Source organism: Schistocerca gregaria, chromosome 1 (assembly GCF_023897955.1).
Source record: "Schistocerca gregaria isolate iqSchGreg1 chromosome 1, iqSchGreg1.2, whole genome shotgun sequence".
Taxonomy (NCBI): Eukaryota; Metazoa; Arthropoda; class Insecta; order Orthoptera; family Acrididae; genus Schistocerca; species Schistocerca gregaria.
Window position 1 is genome coordinate 87,275,419 of NC_064920.1, and position 8,595 is coordinate 87,284,013.

Here is an 8,595-nt window from a genome sequence, read left to right on the forward strand (position 1 = left end):
AGAGAATACCAGTAACCTATGGAAGGAGTAACGATGAATCTCTTAAGATACACAACGAGTGACATATCGCTTCTGGCAGACTGGCCGCAGTAAGAAAGAGTGGCAGACTGGGTGAGCAATGGGGACGAGTAACTATGACTCTCTTAAGGTAGCCAATGCCTCGTTACTTGCGGTTTGGATTAAGAAATCTCAAATAATCCCTAGGAGGTGAAACGATAACTCTTTTATGTTACACAAATAGTTACATATCGCTTCTGGCAGACTGGCAAGTACACAAAAAGTAGTAAACTGTGTGAGCAACTGGGAGGAAGAAGTATGGCACTATTAAGAAAGCCAATGATTCGCCACGAGTAGTATTGAATCAGAGAATACCAGTAACCTATGGAAGGAGTAACGATGAATCTCTTAAGATACACAACGAGTGACATATCGCTTCTGGCAGACTGGCGGCAGTAAGAAAAAGTGGCAGACTGGGTGAGCAATGGGGACGAGTAACTATGACTCTCTTAAGGTAGCCAATGCCTCGTTACTTGCGGTGTGGAGTAAGAAATCTCGAATAATCCCTAGGAGGTGAAACGATGCCTCTTTTATGATACACAACTAGTGACATATCGCTCCTGGCAGACTGGCAAGTACACAAAAAGTAGTAAACTGTGTGAGCAACTGGGAGGAAGAAGTATGGCACTATTAAGAAAGCCAATGATTCGTCACGAGTAGTATTGAATCAGAGAATACCAGTAACCTATGGAAGGAGTAACGATGAATCTCTTAAGATACACAACGAGTGACATATCGCTTCTGGCAAACTGGCCGCAGTAAGAAAAAGTGGCAGACTGGGTGAGCAATGGGGACGAGTAACTATGACTCTCTTAAGGTAGCCAATGCCTCGTTACTTGCGGTTTGGATTAAGAAATATCGAATAATCCCTAGGAGGTGAAACGATGCCTCTTTTATGATACACAACTAGTGACATATCGCTTCTGGCAGACTGGCAAGTACACAAAAAGTAGTAAACTGTGTGAGCAACTGGGAGGAAGAAGTATGGCACTATTAAGAAAGCCAATGATTCGTCACGAGTAGTATTGAATCAGAGAATACCAGTAACCTATGGAAGGAGTAACGATGAATCTCTTAAGATACACAACGAGTGACATATCGCTTCTGGCAAACTGGCCGCAGTAAGAAAAAGTGGCAGACTGGGTGAGCAATGGGGACGAGTAACTATGACTCTCTTAAGGTAGCCAATGCCTCGTTACTTGCGGTTTGGATTAAGAAATCTCGAATAACCCCTAGGAGGAGAAACGATGACTCTTTTATGATACACAACTAGTGAATTATAGTTTCTGGCAGACAAAAACTACACAAAAAGTAGTAAACTGTGTGAGCAACTCGGAGGAAGAAGTATTGCACTATTAAGATAGCCACTTTTTCGTCAAGAGAGGTATTGACTCAGAGAATACCAGTAACCTATGGAAGGAGTAACGATGAATCTCTTAAGATACACAACGAGTGACATATCGCTTCTGGCAAACTGGCCGCAGTAAGAAAAAGTGGCAGACTGGGTGAGCAATGGGGACGAGTAACTATGACTCTCTTAAGGTAGCCAATGCCTCGTTTCTAGGGGTTTGGATTAAGAAATCTCGAATAATCCCTAGGAGGTGAAACGATGCCTCTTTTATGATACACAACTAGTGTCATATCTCTTCTGGCAGACTGGCAAGTACACGAAAAGTAGTAAACTGTGTGAGCAACAGGGAGGAAGAAGTATGGCACTTTTAAGAAATCCAATGTTTCGTCACGAGTAGTATTGAATCAGAGAATACCAGTAATCTATGGAAGGAGTAACGATGAATCTCTTAAGATACACAACGAGTGACATATCGCTTCTGGCAAACTGGCCGCAGTAAGAAAAAGTGGCAGACTGGGTGAGCAATGGGGACGAGTAACTATGACTCTCTTAAGGTAGCCAATGCCTCGTTACTTGCGGTTTGGATTAAGAAATCTCGAATAACCCCTAGGAGGAGAAACGATGACTCTTTTATGATACACAACTAGTGAATTATAGTTTCTGGCAGACAAAAACTACACAAAAAGTAGTAAACTGTGTGAGCAACTGGGAGGAAGAAGTATGGCACTATTAAGATAGCCACTTTTTCGTCAAGAGAGGTATTGACTCAGAGAATACCAGTAACCTATGGAAGGAGTAACGATGAATCTCTTAAGATACACAACGAGTGACATATCGCTTCTGGCAGACTGGCCGCAGTAAGAAAGAGTGGCAGACTAGGTGAGCAATGGGGACGAGTAACTATGTCTCTCTTAAGGTAGCCAATGCCTCGTTACTTGCGGTTTGGATTAAGAAATCTCAAATAATCCCTAGGAGGTGAAACGATAACTCTTTTATGTTACACAAATAGTTACATATCGCTTCTGGCAGACTGGCAAGTACACAAAAAGTAGTAAACTGTGTGAGCAACTGGGAGGAAGAAGTATGGCACTATTAAGAAAGCCAATGATTCGCCACGAGTAGTATTGAATCAGAGAATACCAGTAACCTATGGAAGGAGTAACGATGAATCTCTTAAGATACACAACGAGTGACATATCGCTTCTGACAGACTGGCGGCAGTAAGAAAAAGTGGCAGACTGGGTGAGCAATGGGGACGAGTAACTATGACTCTCTTAAGGTAGCCAATGCCTCGTTACTTGCGGTTTGGAGTAAGAAATCTCGAATAATCCCTAGGAGGTGAAACGATGCCTCTTTTATGATACACAACTAGTGACATATCGCTCCTGGCAGACTGGCAAGTACACAAAAAGTAGTAAACTGTGTGAGCAACTGGGAGGAAGAAGTATGGCACTATTAAGAAAGCCAATGATTCGTCACGAGTAGTATTGAATCAGAGAATACCAGTAACCTATGGAAGGAGTAACGATGAATCTCTTAAGATACACAACGAGTGACATATCGCTTCTGGCAAACTGGCCGCAGTAAGAAAAAGTGGCAGACTGGGTGAGCAATGGGGACGAGTAACTATGACTCTCTTAAGGTAGCCAATGCCTCGTTACTTGCGGTTTGGATTAAGAAATATCGAATAATCCCTAGGAGGTGAAACGATGCCTCTTTTATGATACACAACTAGTGACATATCGCTTCTGGCAGACTGGCAAGTACACAAAAAGTAGTAAACTGTGTGAGCAACTGGGAGGAAGAAGTATGGCACTATTAAGAAAGCCAATGATTCGTCACGAGTAGTATTGAATCAGAGAATTCCAGTAACCTATGGAAGGAGTAACGATGAATCTCTTAAGATACACAACGAGTGACATATCGCTTCTGGCAAACTGGCCGCAGTAAGAAAAAGTGGCAGACTGGGTGAGCAATGGGGACGAGTAACTATGACTCTCTTAAGGTAGCCAATGCCTCGTTACTTGCGGTTTGGATTAAGAAATCTCGAATAACCCCTAGGAGGAGAAACGATGACTCTTTTATGATACACAACTAGTGAATTATAGTTTCTGGCAGACAAAAACTACACAAAAAGTAGTAAACTGTGTGAGCAACTCGGAGGAAGAAGTATTGCACTATTAAGATAGCCACTTTTTCGTCAAGAGAGGTATTGACTCAGAGAATACCAGTAACCTATGGAAGGAGTAACGATGAATCTCTTAAGATACACAACGAGTGACATATCGCTTCTGGCAAACTGGCCGCAGTAAGAAAAAGTGGCAGACTGGGTGAGCAATAGGGACGAGTAACTATGACTCTCTTAAGGTAGCCAATGCCTCGTTTCTAGGGGTTTGGATTAAGAAATCTCGAATAATCCCTAGGAGGTGAAACGATGCCTCTTTTATGATACACAACTAGTGTCATATCTCTTCTGGCAGACTGGCAAGTACACGAAAAGTAGTAAACTGTGTGAGCAACAGGGAGGAAGAAGTATGGCACTATTAAGAAATCCAATGTTTCGTCACGAGTAGTATTGAATCAGAGAATAGCAGTAACCTATGGAAGGAGTAACGATGAATCTCTTAAGATACACAACGAGTGACATATCGCTTCTGGCAAACTGGCCGCAGTAAGAAAAAGTGGCAGACTGGGTGAGCAATGGGGACGAGTAACTATGACTCTCTTAAGGTAGCCAATGCCTCGTTACTTGCGGTTTGGATTAAGAAATCTCGAATAACCCCTAGGAGGAGAATCGATGACTCTTTTATGATACACAACTAGTGAATTATAGTTTCTGGCAGACAAAAACTACACAAAAAGTAGTAAACTGTGTGAGCAACTCGGAGGAAGAAGTATTGCACTATTAAGATAGCCACTTTTTCGTCACGAGAGGTATTGACTCAGAGAATACCAGTAACCTATTGAAGGAGTAACGATGAATCTCTTAAGATACACAACGAGTGACATATCGCTTCTGGCAGACTGGCCGCAGTAAGAAAGCGTGGCAGACTGGGTGAGCAATGAGGACGAGTAACTATGACTCTCTTAAGGTAACCAATGCCTCGTTACTTGCGGTTTGGATTAAGAAATCTCGAATAATCCCTAGGAGGTGAAACGATAACTCTTTTATGTTACACAACTAGTGTCATATCGCTTCTGGCAGACTGGCAAGTACACGAAAAGTAGTAAACTGTGTGAGCAACTGGGAGGAAGAAGTATGGCACTATTAAGAAAGCCAATGATTCGTCACGAGTAGTATTGAATCAGAGAATACCAGTAACCTATGGAAGGAGTAACGATGAATCTCTTAAGATACACAACGAGTGACATATCGCTTCTGGCAGACTGGCGGCAGTAAGAAAAAGTGGCAGACTGGGTGAGCAATGGGGACGAGTAACTATGACTCTCTTAAGGTAGCCAATGCCTCGTTACTTGCGGTTTGGAGTAAGAAATCTCGAATAATCCCTAGGAGGTGAAACGATGCCTCTTTTATGATACACAACTAGTGACATATCGCTCCTGGCAGACTGGCAAGTACACAAAAAGTAGTAAACTGTGTGAGCAACTGGGAGGAAGAAGTATGGCACTATTAAGAAAGCCAATGTTTCGTCACGAGTAGTATTGAATCAGAGAATACCAGTAACCTATGGAAGGAGTAACGATGAATCTCTTAAGATACACAACGAGTGACATATCGCTTCTGACAGACTGGCCGCAGTAAGAAAAAGTGGCAGACTGGGTGAGCAATTGGGATGAGTAACTATGACTCTCTTAAGGTAGCCAATGCCTCGTTACTTGCGGTTTGGATTAAGAAATCTCGAATAACCCCTAGGAGGAGAAACGATGACTCTTTTATGATACACAACTAGTGAATTATAGTTTCTGGCAGACAAAAACTACACAAAAAGTAGTAAACTGTGTGAGCAACTCGGAGGAAGAAGTATTGCACTATTAAGATAGCCACTTTTTCGTCACGAGAGGTATTGACTCAGAGAATACCAGTAACCTATGGAAGGAGTAACGATGAATCTCTTAAGATACACAACGAGTGACATATCGCTTCTGGCAGACTGGCCGCAGTAAGAAAGAGTGGCAGACTGGGTGAGCAATGAGGACGAGTAACTATGACTCTCTTAAGGTAGCCAATGCCTCGTTACTTGCGGTTTGGATTAAGAAATCTCGAATAATCCCTAGGAGGTGAAACGATAACTCTTTTATGTTACACAACTAGTGACATATCGCTTCTGGCAGACAAAAACTACACAAAAAGCAGTAAACTGTGTGAGCAACTCGAAGGAAGAAGTATTGCACTATTAAGATAGCCACTTTTTCGTCAAGAGAGGTATTGACTCAGAGAATATCAGTAACCTATGGAAGGAGTAACGATGAATCTCTTAAGATACACAACGAGTGACATATCGCTTCTGGCAGACTGGCCGCAGTAAGAAAGAGTGGCAGACTGGGTGAGCAATGAGGACGAGTAACTATGACTCTCTTAAGGTAACCAATGCCTCGTTACTTGCGGTTTGGATTAAGAAATCTCGAATAATCCCTAGGAGGTGAAACGATAACTCTTTTATGTTACACAACTAGTGTCATATCGCTTCTGGCAGACTGGCCGCAGTAAGAAAGAGTGGCAGACTAGGTGAGCAATGGGGACGAGTAACTATGTCTCTCTTAAGGTAGCCAATGCCTCGTTACTTGCGGTTTGGATTAAGAAATCTCAAATAATCCCTAGGAGGTGAAACGATAACTCTTTTATGTTACACAAATAGTTACATATCGCTTCTGGCAGACTGGCAAGTACACAAAAAGTAGTAAACTGTGTGAGCAACTGGGAGGAAGAAGTATGGCACTATTAAGAAAGCCAATGATTCGCCACGAGTAGTATTGAATCAGAGAATACCAGTAACCTATGGAAGGAGTAACGATGAATCTCTTAAGATACACAACGAGTGACATATCGCTTCTGGCAGACTGGCGGCAGTAAGAAAAAGTGGCAGACTGGGTGAGCAATGGGGACGAGTAACTATGACTCTCTTAAGGTAGCCAATGCCTCGTTACTTGCGGTTTGGAGTAAGAAATCTCGAATAATCCCTAGGAGGTGAAACGATGCCTCTTTTATGATACACAACTAGTGACATATCGCTCCTGGCAGACTGGCAAGTACACAAAAAGTAGTAAACTGTGTGAGCAACTGGGAGGAAGAAGTATGGCACTATTAAGAAAGCCAATGATTCGTCACGAGTAGTATTGAATCAGAGAATACCAGTAACCTATGGAAGGAGTAACGATGAATCTCTTAAGATACACAACGAGTGACATATCGCTTCTGGCAAACTGGCCGCAGTAAGAAAAAGTGGCAGACTGGGTGAGCAATGGGGACGAGTAACTATGACTCTCTTAAGGTAGCCAATGCCTCGTTACTTGCGGTTTGGATTAAGAAATATCGAATAATCCCTAGGAGGTGAAACGATGCCTCTTTTATGATACACAACTAGTGACATATCGCTTCTGGCAGACTGGCAAGTACACAAAAAGTAGTAAACTGTGTGAGCAACTGGGAGGAAGAAGTATGGCACTATTAAGAAAGCCAATGATTCGTCACGAGTAGTATTGAATCAGAGAATTCCAGTAACCTATGGAAGGAGTAACGATGAATCTCTTAAGATACACAACGAGTGACATATCGCTTCTGGCAAACTGGCCGCAGTAAGAAAAAGTGGCAGACTGGGTGAGCAATGGGGACGAGTAACTATGACTCTCTTAAGGTAGCCAATGCCTCGTTACTTGCGGTTTGGATTAAGAAATCTCGAATAACCCCTAGGAGGAGAAACGATGACTCTTTTATGATACACAACTAGTGAATTATAGTTTCTGGCAGACAAAAACTACACAAAAAGTAGTAAACTGTGTGAGCAACTCGGAGGAAGAAGTATTGCACTATTAAGATAGCCACTTTTTCGTCAAGAGAGGTATTGACTCAGAGAATACCAGTAACCTATGGAAGGAGTAACGATGAATCTCTTAAGATACACAACGAGTGACATATCGCTTCTGGCAAACTGGCCGCAGTAAGAAAAAGTGGCAGACTGGGTGAGCAATAGGGACGAGTAACTATGACTCTCTTAAGGTAGCCAATGCCTCGTTTCTAGGGGTTTGGATTAAGAAATCTCGAATAATCCCTAGGAGGTGAAACGATGCCTCTTTTATGATACACAACTAGTGTCATATCTCTTCTGGCAGACTGGCAAGTACACGAAAAGTAGTAAACTGTGTGAGCAACAGGGAGGAAGAAGTATGGCACTATTAAGAAATCCAATGTTTCGTCACGAGTAGTATTGAATCAGAGAATAGCAGTAACCTATGGAAGGAGTAACGATGAATCTCTTAAGATACACAACGAGTGACATATCGCTTCTGGCAAACTGGCCGCAGTAAGAAAAAGTGGCAGACTGGGTGAGCAATGGGGACGAGTAACTATGACTCTCTTAAGGTAGCCAATGCCTCGTTACTTGCGGTTTGGATTAAGAAATCTCGAATAACCCCTAGGAGGAGAATCGATGACTCTTTTATGATACACAACTAGTGAATTATAGTTTCTGGCAGACAAAAACTACACAAAAAGTAGTAAACTGTGTGAGCAACTCGGAGGAAGAAGTATTGCACTATTAAGATAGCCACTTTTTCGTCACGAGAGGTATTGACTCAGAGAATACCAGTAACCTATTGAAGGAGTAACGATGAATCTCTTAAGATACACAACGAGTGACATATCGCTTCTGGCAGACTGGCCGCAGTAAGAAAGAGTGGCAGACTGGGTGAGCAATGGGGACGAGTAACTATGACTCTCTTAAGGTAGCCAATGCCTCGTTACTTGCGGTTTGGAGTAAGAAATCTCGAATAATCCCTAGGAGGTGAAACGATGCCTCTTTTATGATACACAACTAGTGACATATCGCTCCTGGCAGACTGGCAAGTACACAAAAAGTAGTAAACTGTGTGAGCAACTGGGAGGAAGAAGTATGGCACTATTAAGAAAGCCAATGATTCGTCACGAGTAGTATTGAATCAGAGAATACCAGTAACCTATGGAAGGAGTAACGATGAATCTCTTAAGATACACAACGAGTGACATATCGCTT